The sequence below is a fragment of the Dipteris shenzhenensis genome, chromosome 23, assembly GCF_047967505.1.
Source record: "Dipteris shenzhenensis isolate YYH24624 ecotype China chromosome 23, Dip_SZ_1.0, whole genome shotgun sequence".
Classification (NCBI taxonomy): Eukaryota; Viridiplantae; Streptophyta; class Polypodiopsida; order Gleicheniales; family Dipteridaceae; genus Dipteris; species Dipteris shenzhenensis.
Genome location: NC_141618.1, coordinates 52,854,400 through 52,869,711, shown reverse-complemented (window position 1 = coordinate 52,869,711; position 15,312 = coordinate 52,854,400). Strand labels below are relative to the sequence as shown.

Genomic DNA, 15,312 nt, shown 5'->3' with positions numbered 1-15,312 from the left:
GCCTCAGCTTCAGCTTCAGTATCTGCTTCTACTTCTACTTCACTCATTGCTTCAGCTTCAGTTTTAGTTTCAGCTCCTCTCGCTACATCCTCATCTTTAGCTTCAACCTTAGTTTCAGCTATAGCCCCTACATCCCCAGCTACAGTTATTGCTAGCGACATACCTTTGACATCGGCCGCCTCCCTCTCCCCTGGAATAAGGGAGTTGTTACAGCTTTCATTCCTCCCTTCTTCTCTCTTACAACTCTCTCACAGATTACGACACCTATTGTGGAGGTGTCACATTGCTCTATAGTACGCCTCGACCTTTCTCTCCCCTCTCCTTATGAGTCAGCCTCCTGTGATTCCATATCCCGTTGGGATTGCCTCATCCATGCCATTGTCATCTCCATATTTTACCCAACTCACCCAGTCACCCCCAGCTTCCGATCTGATCCTCATACTTTTATGCCATAGCCCTTCTAGTCTCAACTAGGACATAGACTGGTTGACCCACTAGAGGCCTGGGAGCCTTGCTTATGAAGGTACACAGTATCTATGAGCATGAGATGAAGCTGACACGCTTCGCATAGGAGTATATCTGCTTCACCTAGGAGCAGGGCCATGTCATATAGGAGCAGGCTCATGCTATTCGGAACCAGGCTGATCTCATTCAAGACTCAGACAGGATATCTCACAGTAGGCGCATATTGTGAGCATGCAATTTGTAATTGAGGAGACTTCCAAATGGGTCATCGTGGCCAAATGAGAACTTGCAAGGGAAACCGTTTTGGCTACCCTCATGGAGCAGCAGTAGAGATCCAGTAAGGCTCTCAACATCAGAGTCCGTGGGATCTCGCGCACTGAGGCTACACCGTAGATGCGATGACCTTCGTGTCCACTACGTTGGGTGTAGCTGAGCATAGGATCGAGAGGGCGTGGCAGGTGAGGAGAGACCCCAACTGAGAGCAACCCTTGATCATACTGTTCCATGACACACAAGCACGACTTTCGACGCTACGACACAGGCTAGTCCTGTGAGATCGGCCCAACGATCTCCATGGATGAGGACCTCACCCCCTAGAGGTTGAGGAGAGGCGCTCCCTGTTGCAGCAATGGGATTAGGCCCATAAGAGTTGGAATTGGGTAGTAGTACGAGATGGATGACTTCTTACAGGCCCTCGTTGGGCATCAATTCCCCCTCCCACATAGAGAGGCGAGGTCTATGAGACTCAGATCTCTGAGACCCTTGCACCATTTGGAACTGTAATGGTATCTTATGGTCAGAACCAAGGAACTTCTCGGAATCCTATACAAGTCATGACATAGTCTTCTACATAGAGACACATCAGAGTCTAGAGTGCCCACTACCAGTAGAGTCAGTGGGTACACATGGGAGTCACCCTATAGAGATGAGACTTGAGACATAGGGGGAGTACGAGGGTCAGGAGGAGTAGCAGTTCTTTACAGAATCACCCTTTTGGGGACCCTTTCACTACGCTTTCCCTCACACCACTCACTCTACCCACCCACCACCACTCGGGAGACTGTACCTTGTAATAGCTGGTATGATGATGAGTGCAAGACTTTATGCCATCAGCTCAAATTCGAAGCCAAAAACAATCTCTAGAGCGAACCAGAGATGCTATGTGAGTGTTGTCAACTGGTACGTAGAAAGAAACTAGATTTTGTTCGCCAGAACGAGGAGGAACTACTAAACATTTTGTTTAGTAACAACTCTAAGGACTTTTGGCGGATATTTCTAGAGAGACGATCCCTCTCACTACTCATTGACACTTAGGTTTGGCATAACTATGCACGCACACTCTATGACATCCCAAATAAGCCAATCTTTGATCTTTCACATATACCACGCCCCACATCCTGCACCCTCTTCACTAAGGGGGGAGTGAAGGATGCCATAATGAGACTTCATAATGGCCGAGTGAAGGATCATGAGGGGCTATGCATTGAGTTGGAGAATAACAAGACCACTATGATTGGACATGTCATGTCCAAGATTAAAGCATCAGTGCTTGATTCCGAGGTCAGTCGATTTGAAGAGTGTCAAGGACTTAGAGCAGTAGGATAGGTTGGCGGGATCATGGAACCATGGATCACATTCTCACGCTCAGGTGTATCATCGAGGAGGTGAGGGCACAGATTCAGAGGGTTTACTGTTGCTTTGTGTATTTTCGCAAAGCATTTGATACAGTCCCGAGAGCCTGCCTCCTCCGATGCCTATAGTATGTTTTCATGGCACTTTACGAGAGTCTCATGCAGAGTTTGGGTAGGGTTTGGGTGGACAGATGAGATCATGAGCACTATTTGGATCAAACAAGGGTGTGCTTTATCGCCTATCCTATTTGGCCTCTACATTGATGTTATACCACACATCCTTACCCCGTCGACCTGCCTCTTCTATTTCTTCGGTAGAGAATTCAAGTATAGTCAAAACGGAAGGAACTTGGGAAAGGTTTAGTGTTTCGAAAGGAGCATGGGTGCTCATGCAACCTAGCAAAAGAAAAAGACCCTAGACAAAAAACATTTTCTTGGCATCATGGAAGGGAAGAGTACGAGATTTTAAAATCACCAGAGGGAAGATATTGGTGAAAGAAGTTTTGATTCAGCATGTGTACATGCATAAAGAACTTGTCTTGCGAGACTATCCAAATGATCTTCCACAACACAGGCCTAATTGTATATTTTTCTATTGTGGCTTTTTTCTTTACGAGGTGTATGGATTTTTAAGATGAAGCTTTCTTTCTTTGCTTATTGACATTCTTGTGTTGTTTTATTTCAGATTTATACCCTTCATCATATGAGACATGGCAAAACATCGATTGTATTCTAGGATTTATAGATGTTTTGCATGGATCGATAGGAGAACAACAATACCAAGGTTGATGTGCAATAGAGCTAGCTCAATCGGGTATATTTTTTACTGATCATTTTTATCAGTTGTTGGACAATGCTAACACACATGGTGTGTTAAGGAAACAAGACCTTCCGGCATGGAATTCAGTGGATTGGCCTCACCCACATTTTAGTGTTACAGAGGCATATAGGGCCAAGCTTTTCAAAGAAGTACAGAAAGCTCTGAGGCCCCATATTGCCACAAGGATAATAAAAATTTCTTTATGCATGCCTCTCACAGTTTTTGTGGACTTGTTTAGTACCTTTCCAGTGAAGGTTTCAAAAACAATGTTCACAGTTAAAGCAACAAGTTTGGCATGCATGCCACAATTTTTGGATAAAGGTTGAGATAAGAAGACATGTAGTTCAGTGTTTTGTGAGGCTGTCCAACCTTCTATGCAACTGAAGTATGCTAGGCACAAAACTAGTCCCAATGGAGCAAGATGAAGATTCTTTTGGTGCATAAAATAAACATTTTTGATATTGATGTTGTTGAGAATGGTGATGTGCTAGCCAATATCTCATTAAGAGAATGTTGCTCCCTAGCTCAATTGCGCAATGACATTCTGTTTGAGACATAAGGTTCTATTTCAAAGGACTTTTTTTTAATCTACAACGATAAAAAGGTACACCATCTGATTTATCCTAGTCTCATTAAGCACTACTATTAGTTTACTTTACCCTATTGATTCATATTGCTTTTTTGTAGGTGCTCAAAAGAAGAGAGAGTTCAATAAAATGCAAAGACATTGAAAATTGGAAAATTGAGATAACACAGACTCCATAAACAAAGGTATTGTATTCAATAAAGTAAAGTTTTGTACAGAAGTGTTTAATTGTACATGTAGAACATATTCTTGACAACCATTTTCTATTTATCTACAGCTTGATCCAGAGGCTGCTCTACATGGTCCAAGCTCTCCGTATCATCATTTTTTGGAGAATCTGTTTTCTGCTGCTCCATCCTGTCCTGTACAGTATCTTGGTGCTGCTCCATTATCTCCTCTACTACCCCTGGAGCATTTGTTTGCTGCTGCTCCATCTTTTCCTCAACAACATCAGTAGTAGGTCCTTGTTCCTGTGCCTTCTCCTCATTAACACTAGGTCCTTGTTCCTGTGGCACCACATCAGCTTCATCTGTGTCATCAAGGTGTATTACAACTTCTCAGACTTTAGAGCTCTCACCCAACTTGACAGTAGCTGGTACAATATGTTTGGGGGAGGCATAGCTCAAAAACTTCCAAATTGTATCAGCTCTGAAATTATATACATAGTTTGAGCTGAAGCTATCTTCTCTCATCTGCAATGGCATATGATGATTTAGGACACTTTGTACCACTATCAATTATCTTGAAGCTAAATGAAAATTATTTTTTCTTACAAGGTCTAGCTGTCCTATCTCAAAATAGCTTGAAAGTAGATATTGGGCACTAATCAGCACTCTCCATCCACAGCTACTTGAATCATCTTGTTCTGGTGTCTGTACAATTGGAAAGATATGTTAGAAACTGTTAACATCTGAACAAAACAAAATTATTCAATAAGTTCAAAGGCATAGCATGAAATAGACATCAGTAGAGGGAACGACTTTTTACCTCTAGATTTATTGGCTCTATTGAATCCAAAAGAGAGACATTAGGAGGACAGTGATCCAATGCATCTAGAAGCCTTCTAATACAACTGCAATACATATAATTTAGCTAGTATGAAATCAAAATAATGAAGTTTGAAGTTAAAAAAAGCACACATACCACTTACAATTTCAGCTCTCTGTGTGTGTTTTAAGAGAGTTGAATATAAAGCATTGCTTCTGCTAGATGTCAATAGAAACAAAACTCTAGTGGTCACTGCATAAGGAAAAAAGAATTAAGAAATCAAAGGCTACAAGAGTTCTCAATCTTAAAGAAGAATCCCAAAAGAAGCAGTCACCCACATACCTGTTATGGTATGGAAGTAGCAAAACATCAATAACTTCAAAATTGCAGTGTCTGAACCAGTTGGAAATACTGATGGGAGTTTCCTTTGCATCTCTTAACTTGGAAGAAATGGCAGGATCAATAATATGAACTGTATGCTGTACAGAGTGGTGAAGCCAACTTCTCATCATGCTGCATGGGACCAAAAAATAATTAGGGTAGGGTATAAAGGAGGTACAAGGAGGATTGTTTTGCAAGCAAATGTAAAATAATAGACACTTACTAGAGCATTGCAAGAATGATAGTATCTGAGCAATACTCATTCTTATGAGCCAATGCTGCCAAGCATGGCTTTGTCAAGTCAAAATCATTCACTGAAGTTTCATCCTCAATATGGACAACTATATTAGGGCCCAGCTCCTGCAACCTTCTTTGTATCTGTAGCTCCCTCTTTCCAATCTCCACATCTATAATAGATCCTCATAAGTAGCCTTCCCTCTGGTGTTCTTTGAGTGGGTTACTTCAACAACCTTAACCTCATCTACCTTCGACTTCCTTGTAGGTGGAATTAATAATATGTCTCTCATCTTTATGTCCTGCCATTCCACAGGATGAACAAGCTTGTCATACCTCCATCTCACTCTGGACAAAGTGTTGAAGTCTTTGGCCATCAAAGTCACCCTATGAGCATGGGCTGCTACCAGCATTGCATCTTCAAAATATTTTTCTAAGTAATCCTCTACCATTTCCTGTAAGGAAAGAATGGCAGTCCTGTTCCACCTGAACCCAAGGTGCCAACTATCACCTATGTCTTTCACCAGTCTTTGAAAAGGTGCCTTGGGAATTGCAAAGCCTATAGCTTTCTGTTGCTTCCTGATCTCCCTTAGCACACTTGCACCATGTTTCAATCTCTTGGCCTTTTGTTGGAGCAGGCTCATTGGCTTACCCTTCTTGCCATGTGCACCTCTTCCCTTTGGAGGCACACTAAATTTCTTGGTACCTGCCCTAGCTGCTGTTGCTGCAAGCCCTGGCCCTTTGCCAGCTTTCCTTGCAATTGACTTGGTTCTTGCCATCACTCTGACAAATTGCATACAAAGCAATGGAAAGAGATTACAGCCATGGAGAACATGGTATGACACAAAAAGGCAATGATAGGGGTGGATGAAGCAACATTGACAATTTTGCAATAAAACGCGATATGGACAATTTGAAAATCCTAACAGCTCGAAATCGCGTTTTCTTGCAAATACCTGAAGTGACATGTTGGTGCATTCCTACAGTGATTTCTCTATCTTTACAACTAAATACAATATGAATTGAGTCTATGCAAGGAGAGTACAGCCATGGATAACTATGAAAGTCACAAAACTAGAATGATAGGGGTGGATGAAGCAACAGTTCAATATTTGCAACAAAACGCGATTTCAGCTGTTTGAAATTCCTAAAGCCTTCTCCTCGCATTTTCTTGCAAATTCATGAGGCAGCATGCTGGAATATGCCTTCAGTCATTTCAAGGTGTTTGCATGTCCATGCAGGATGGATTGAGTCTATGGAAGGCAAGAAGTGTGCATAGACTGAAGGAAGAACCCATAAGTAAAGTTTTACCCTCACATGCAATTATCACACTTGAAGATCTGCATTCCTATAGTTATTTCTCTGTCTTTACAACTAAATAAAATATGGATTGAGTCTATGCAAGGAGAGTATAGCCATGACACAAAACCACAATGACAGGGGTGGATGAAGCAACAGTTCAATATTTGCAACAAAACGCGATTTCTTCTGTTTGAAATTCCTAAAGCCTTCTCCTCGCATTTTCCTCCAAATTCATGAGGCAGCATGTTGGAACATGCCTTCAGTCATTTCAATGTGTTTGCATGTCCATGCAGGATGGATTGTTTCTATGGAAGGCAAGAAGATTGTAGAGACTGAGGGAAGAAACCATAAATACTAACCTGAAAGCTATCTGTGGGTGTGCTGTGCTGTTGATGAGTACCCTGTGCTGGGGATGAACCTTTGCTACTGGTCAGGATGCTGATGTTGCAGAGTAGGGAGGTAGGGATGCAAGAGAGCTGAGACTGGAGGGCCGAGACAAGATATATTAAACAAGAGGGAAAAGATTAGTGCAAAATACAAATAAGGCAACTACTAAATCCCACACGTGTGGAATGGAGTCATTTTTCACACGTGTGGATGGGACGTAGATCTCTTGGAGTTTGAAACTTGGCACATGTGAAAGGGACACTTTTTGCCTTGGAACTTGTGCCATTCATGATTTCATAATCAGTACCATAACCGAAGGTGAAAAGGTTTTTGTGCATACAAATCATATTTTGTCCATTGACAGGCTGAGGTACCATGTGAATAGAAGATTTGATAGCCTGCCTGATCAATATAAATTCAACTTTAACTTGCACACTAGAAAGTGTAGAGTGCTTGAGGAAACCATGGCATTCCTTATGTACATTGTCTTCAGTCAGGACTCTCTGGATGAACAAGGGCAGGAGGCTAAAGAAGAAGACACATCTAAAGCAGAGGAAAAAGAGGATGTTCCTTTGGTAACAAAAATGGCAGAGCAAGAAGAAGATATCAACCTCCAGGATGAGGGGTTGCAAGTGGCTGCTCTTGACTTTGTTCAACTGAGGACAAAAACTCTTAGGGCAGCACAGCTAGTTGAAGACTTTGATGTTCAGAGCAGCAACTATGCAGTGCCCATGCTTCCAGGTGTCTTGATTGGTGGAAAAGATTATGTTTTCCTCCATGATATAGAGTGTATGTTCAATTTGAGAGAGGACTATGCCATTTCCCTTATTGCCCAGGCTTCAAGGCTTGACAAGGAGGTTGGCATAGAGGATGACCATTCACTACTATCTTTGGAAACAACTTTTGATCCTACGGAGGCCCTTACTATTTGTTTCAAAGAGGCTAAAAAGTTCCAAGATCCAGGTGAAGTTGCCTTCCAGCTCACACAGGAAGCTATGAATCTCTCAGCACTATACACAGAAAAGCTTAAAGAAGAGGCTAGATTGGAGGGGAGAGGAATAAATCTTTGGAAAGATGAACTGCTTGTTGTTGATGAAAATGAGAAGGTACGATCTTGTTACTTCAAATCAAATACTTTGTCTTTTGCTTAAATGTTTTATAGGTTGTGTATTGTCTCACTCTGATATTTTGATATGTGGCAGCTACAAATTGAGGATGAGACATTCCTCCAGAGAACAAGTGGAAGAAGGCCGGCTGGGTTTGGCAAACTGTCAATCCTAGCTCATTATATTCATGATCTAGGCAGTGCTAAGATCTTGATGTACCATAGGCAGTTGAGCAACAATGGAGAAGCCATTGTTTACTTCTTAAAATGTTTGTCCAAGGTTTTAGGTGGACATGATCTTTCATGGCAAAAGGAAAAGATCATTTTGATAGAGAGGTTGTCTGCCATAGATATATTTGGGGATTATATGAATAAGCAGGCCTCTAGGGCCTCCTACTTTTTGTCTTACACTTCTTATGCATTAGCATGTGGTGTTAAGGAGCCCAAATGTGTAGAGGGCTATGGAAAACACAAGCTCATAAGGTTTCGAGAGCCACCCATGATTGCATCAGGGGACACAATCCAAGAAGAAGAACATGTGGAGACAGTTGAAGAAAAGGATACCCCTCCCAGACAAGCAACAGAGGCAAGCATTGATAAACAGACAGTCGACATCAAGCCAATAAGGAAGAAAAAGAGTCCAATCAAGATCAAAAAGAGAGTTCCGATCGGCAGGGCTTGGGAGAAATAGGACTTAGTCATCAAATATAGCACAAACATTATATTGAAGTTGAACTGATTTGTACAAAGTCTTTGATGTCTGGTATGATCTTGTATAAATGAACAATAAGTTGAAGATGAACTGATTTGTACAAAGTCCTTGGGATAGATAGAGTGGTGTCATTAAATATTAAACAAACAATATATTGAAATTGTGAACAAATTGTATTACATTTAGATCACATGTTTCACAAAAGAAATAATGTTGATGGAGTCTCAAATCATATAGGCATAACACCAAGAGTCACTTGTTCCACAAAAAGAAATTCTATTGATTGAGTTTGAAAACATGTGGACATAACACCAATAAGTTACAAACTGCTATTCATGTTTACTTGTCCATTTATGGTTTCTAAATATCTTCGATTCCCTCCATTGTCTATGTCTCTCTGCTGCTATTGAATTGTCTAGAGTTTGTCTTCGTCTTTGCTTTTGGGCTAGAAGAAAAGCAAGCTTGACTTTGGAGCTAGCAACTTTTCTTTTAGCATGCAGCCTCTGTAGTATGCCTCGGTAAAACCATTGGAAGACTTCCTTTAGACTATTTGCCCTTTGACTCCCTCCATAGTATTGTGTGTGTCTGAAAAATGTATTACGTGCCATGTAGTGAGACTTCTCCATGCCTTGGGTAGACCAAATTGCTGGGCATCCATACTTTTTGACAAAATAGGGAAGGTGGTTGTAGATGATATGCTGTAAGACATAAGAATGCATAGTAAGTAATAAAAAAAAAGAGGATCATACTTAAGTAAAAGAAGAAGATAGAACCTTACCATGTAGTGAGTTATATTGCAGGCTATCCACGTGTCTTTCATTGACTTCCCAAAATGTTTAATTACCTCTTCAAAGTCCTTGTAATCACTCTTTGTCCATGTTACTTTGTCACATAACATGAAGAGTCACATCAAGAGACCTCCACACCTCTACCTTCACATTTCGTGCTTCCCCATCTGCCTCACGATCTTTCACGGCATTATGGACTTGCTTCCACAATCCATAATTAATCTTTGAAACTATTCTACCTTGCCTTACTTGCTTATTGTGTTTGGTGGGTCGAGACAAGAATCTTCTTGCCTTAACACCACCAATAGAGGGCTTGATTGGTACCTCCTTGCCATTGGTAGACTTTTAAAAATCCTTTGTGATTTGAACATCTCCTCCATGTAGACCTATATTGGATAACACTTTTTCCAATGCTTGAAGAGCATCCTTTCTATTTTTTTCGGGATGGAGTTTCCAAGCAAATCCAATATACAAAAATACCAATTTCTCAATAATTCGACATAGACCATGCAATGTGCAGATGTGAACATTACATAGTGGAATGTCCAGAATGGCCTTGAAGTCAGGGTCAACTTTATGTCTATTAGGTGGTCTCTGCCACCATTTGGAATCCATTACTTGAGCTAATTCTTTGCAGTAAAGACAAGGAGACTTTGCGTTGCCTCCTTTACTAATGTTATACATGCACTTAAGTGTTTTAAGATCCCCCGCCATGTGCCACTCCACTTGAAAATCACCTTTTCCTGCAACATGGAGATTCTTGCCTTGCACTTGTCTTTTGATTATTCTTGGTATTTCCATGTGGTGAAACACCCAATCTAGTGTTTCATGGTCTTCTGTCTTCACCTACCAGATTATAGAAAACAAAAGTCTTACTATAACAGATTTGATAACAATGACCAAAATCAAGTACGAAACAAAAAATGATCATACCTAGAACGCACCTAACCACCATATGTGTTTCTCCGACTGCACACTAAAATACTTCGAACTCGCTTCAGTCAATGTTGTATCAAGTGCTCCATTCATCAATGTAATAGTAACCCTTTCCATTTTCTTTTCTTTTACAACCTCACACTCATCCAATTTGATAACAAATTTCAAAATGCCTTTGCACTCCTCAAATGTTATTCCATAAAACTCGACCATTCTTCTTTGAAGTTGTTGTAGATCTACAAATATATTCTTCCAAGGTTCATACACAGTGGTTCCTTTACCACCATGAAATATTTCTTCAATATGGATATATTGCCCAATAAACTCATCTATACTTTCATTCAAATAAGCTCTTATCCTCCACACGGTTGCTGGATTTGGCAGTAAAACTCATTTAATCCTTTGATCTTTCAAAGTTGGGGATATCGCATGGAAAATCGAACTATATCCCTTCCTACTAACTCCAGTAACATCAAGAGCCTCTTGGATTATAGTGCCATCAACTTGATTATTGGATACAAAGTCCTCTACAACATTGCATTTGATTTTTTTGTATTTTTTTTCCTCAATCAAACCTTTTGCTACACCACAAGAAAGCAATCCTTTCATTTCTTTAACAAGAAGAAGGTTTGGATCCATATTTTCTTTTGCAGGCTCCAATAATTTCCTATAGTAACAACACAATATGCTTATATCATTCAACACCTCCATTCTTGTTTTGCGGTAATGGATGAAATAGATATAGTCATTTGAGAGCCTTTTTGAGTATACAAAATGATAAATTTCAATCTAGCCTTGCTTCCTGAATTCTTTGCTTGCATCCACCAGTCCCAGCCTTCAAATTTGCAATGTTTTTAATCTTCCTGCTTCTTAGTCTGTCTCCAAGCAGGGTTCTCTTCTTTCTTGCTCTTGTCAACTCTTTTTCACTCTTTGAATGCTCCTCAATTTCATTCTACAACTGCTGCTCCAATTTTGCACGAATGGCTATCTCCTGCATCTTGGCCCCCTTTTCTTTTAGGTACATCATTTTATATGTTTCTGCAAATGCAGACTGCGCTGAAATATAACCAAGAAGTCCATTTTGTCCATCGTCGGCAAACCTCAGTAATGTGGTGGGATTGACAAATGGAGGTGTAGAGTTTTTTACTTGACATTTTGGATATATGCTTCCATCGCACCATAAGTCAATATGTTGAAGCGATTCTCTTCTCATATTTTCCCGTTGTTGAGCATTCAGCACTGTATCCTTTCGTCTTTTTTGTGTTGGAGCATATTGTTCTTCTAAGTCAATGTGAAGATGGTGTAATCGCTTCTTCTGAGATAGTGACTCACTAGTATCGGCCATTTTTTGTGCTTCTGAGGTTGCGAAGTTTGCTTGTCAATCTCATAGTCATTTTGTAACATGAATCGTGGAAGTGTGGCAATATCCATGTAAATATTTTGAAAATGTGCAATCACCAAGTTCAGTGATGGATTCTTTATGAAAGGCATGCACACGTTGGCAAAAGAGATGCGGAATCTTCGGGAAACAAAAAAAAAACTAAGGAGATATTTAATGCAAAATCATGTTAGTTAGACAAAAGATTATCTTATTCCTTTCTGAATTGACAGTTCTGTAGTCCTTACTGATAGTTCTGAGCACGTTTTCATATTTTAATATTTTTGAGGTCTTTTAGGAGAGAAATAAATAAAAAAATAGTGAATTTCTTATAGCTCCCTTTTTCCCTAATACGGTCCTCCTCTATGGCACTTTCGGTAGGGGGGGACCAGAGATGCTAGTATGCACACATTAAGAGATAGTTTGAGTGACTAGGGCTTCACATGGATAGACTCCCTCCCTTCCAGTACAGTATGGATGCTCTGTTTTCTCCCCTCCAGTCACATACACATTCTAGACCTGGTTGGGACTAAGTGAACTCCTAGTGAAGCTCAGCTTCTACAAAGATTATTGTTTGCACATCACAGAGGAGGGTTTCATTGACCCATTAGGGTATACACAAATCCACCTACCCCACTCATTGAGGATCTGTATTGGGTAGTTTAGGGTCTCTTCACATAGACTTCGTATCGAGAGTGGCAGAGCAGAGGGCCTACCTAGGGAGAGGCACATAAGCACATTATGTGACATGTAGGAGGTTGAGATGGAGGAGCACTTCATCTTCAAGTGCCCTGTTTACTATGAGATTCGAGGTCATTTCTACTACCTCTTCAAAGATAGCTTTGTGGTTTTGTCCTGATTCCTCTCCTACCTAGACCAAAGATGTTTTGAAAGCTTCATCCATGAGGTAGTCAGGCACCGCAAGAGGATACTTCGATCATGCAGACAGGAGCAAACTTCTTCCTTAGTAGATCCTTCTTAGAGCTTTATCACAGAGTTCTTCTTGCCAGATCACATGGACACCCATGAGACGAGGCCTCGACATGATCGTGACCCAAAGCGAGACCCAACAACTCAGACAGAGGGTTGACATGCGTAGATTACACTTGGGGACATCCCCTCTCTGTTCAAAGTCCAGTCGATTGGGGTTAATGGGGTTATTGTGGCCCTTGTTAGACGTAGAGCTATGACTAGGAGACATCACAGAGCTACACCCGTGAGTAGTCGACATCACTCTATTGTTGATTTCATGCCTCCATTGCCTCATCCACCCTGATGTCCTGATGAAAGTGATGATGATGATGAGATTGATATGTAGTCGACCATTGACATGACTATGTTGTACTTATTTTGCATTTTTGCATTTTGCATTAGTGTGGATGCTCATTTAGTAGCTCCACCCTCACAACTCTAAATTTCATGGCTTGCCTTGAGATATTGTGTTTTAAATGGAGAACTCACGTTTATCCTCCTTTCTCTTGGTCTACTAAATTCAGTAATAACTTACTCGATTTCTTTGGGCAATGTCATGCACAATTGTCACTGGTCTTAATTCATAGAAAGTATGCTCCCCTCTATACACTTAAGGGAATCAATTACATTGAATAAGTATTTCACAAATAGTGTATGTGAATAGGCATGCGAGTCCCTCAATTTCAAAAATTATCCTCTATTAACTAAGGTGCTACATTACATATTCATAAGGGGGCATTTGGATGATCAATTGAGTTCATGAGTGACCAAGGAAGACACCCCAAAAGTTATGGTGTTGCACATAATGGCTACCACCTATCACCTTTTGTGCAATGGGCCTGACTTAATGAACATAACATTGAAGGTTTTGATGAATGCACATTGTATTTCAGGCTTTATGTGGCTTTATTGGCCTATAGGATAGCATACAAGCTAGCTACTTCACATAGTCCATATTGTTTGGCCTTTACTTTGGGAAGTAAAGGTGCGACTCGACTTTTAGAGTTGAGCTAATAAGTAGTGGCTAATCACAACCTAGGGAAGCAATGGTGATATCACACCAAGTGAACCAAATTCTCTAGCTTGATGAGCTATGTACTTAAGTTGCATGTGGTGATAATAGTAAATCCAATAGAGAAGGAAAGCTTGGCATGACATGCTCATAATACTAAAACACTCGAAAAAAGGCATGTTAATAGCAAATGACATATGTAATCGGTTATGACAGTGCTAAAGAAGAAATGATGTTCCATGTTTCAATTCATAGTGTACAATGCATTGAAATGTATGAATGTTTGCCATCTTACAACCTTTGTAGGCATCATGTGGTCGTACTCCACATTATGCATATCGTGCCTAAGCAATTGTGTATCCTATTTTTGCATTTTTAAAGATAAAGCCCTTAGCCAAACAACCACAAAATTAGGTGGGACCTTCTTGTATTTTTTGTACTGTAAGAGAAAAAGTGTTGGATAAAATCTAGTCCTAAGCACATAGTGTGTGTTTTTAACATCTATTTTTGTGAGTGAGTATGCCGTTTAAAACTGAGAATAACTATTGTTTATGTATGTCAAATAGCTAGCAAGTGCAAGGCTTAGAGAGTAGAGCTCATAGAACTCTGCTAAATAGAATCTAGTTTCAAAAGGGGTTCCTTGGTTGCCAGCTTCAACAAATTATTGTGGCAAACATATAAGATTAGAGGAGAAAAAATCTCTTATAGGACGGAAGGCACAATATGACATCCATAGTAGATCTTCAAGAATCCATGAGAAAAGAAGATCCTAGAAATGGCAGAGTAAACCATTAAGTATAGTTCAAAACCATCTTGCTAGGCAAGAATGAGGTGCAAAAATTGTTGTTAAGAGTATAAATGCCTAAATAGCGTGCTTTACATATAATAACTTCTTGTTCTCTTGTTGCTAAGCTATGCATGAGAACATAGAAAGGATTGGATATCACGAATATATCTAGAGGGATAGGTCCATAGAAAAATTAAAGTGAGAAAATAAGGGAGTTGACAGCTTGAACCTAGTGATTGAGTAATGTCAATAGGTTATGTATAACCATTTAGTCCACTATCATAAGCTTGGCATGAATGAATGATGATTTAGCAAACTAAATATTTTAGCATGCACACATTATGATTAAGGGGGGGCCTACACATTAGCATGCACACATTATGATTAAGGGGGGGCCTACAGAGGGATGAAGCCAGCTTCTCATCATGCTGCATAGGATCAGAACATAATTAGGGTAGGTTATAAAAGAGTTACAAGGAGGATTGATTTGCAAAAAATGTAAAATTTAAAGACACTTACTAGAGCATTGCAAGAATGATAGTATCTGAGCAATACTCATTCTTGTTAGCCAATGCTGCTAAGCATTGTTTTGTCAAATCAAAATCATTGACTGAAACTTCATCCTCAATATGTACAACTACATCAGGGCCCAGCTCCTTCAACCTTCTATGTATGTGTAGCTCCTTCTTTCCAGTCTCCACATCTATAACAGATTTTGTTTCTTTTATTTGTTGCTTCAGTGAGTCCTCATAAGCAGCCTTCCCTCTGGTGTTCTTTGAGTGTGTTACCTCAACAACCTTTACCTCATCAACCTTGACCTTCCTTGTAG

The 15,312-nt window shown here is 40.2% G+C and overlaps 1 pseudogene; it reads right to left on the bottom strand.

The window, feature by feature from the left end:
- Positions 1-3,765: 3,765 nt before the first annotated feature.
- LOC147887549 (uncharacterized) lies at positions 3,766-5,008 on the bottom strand (annotated as a pseudogene).
- Between the last annotated feature and the right edge of the window lie 10,304 nt (positions 5,009-15,312).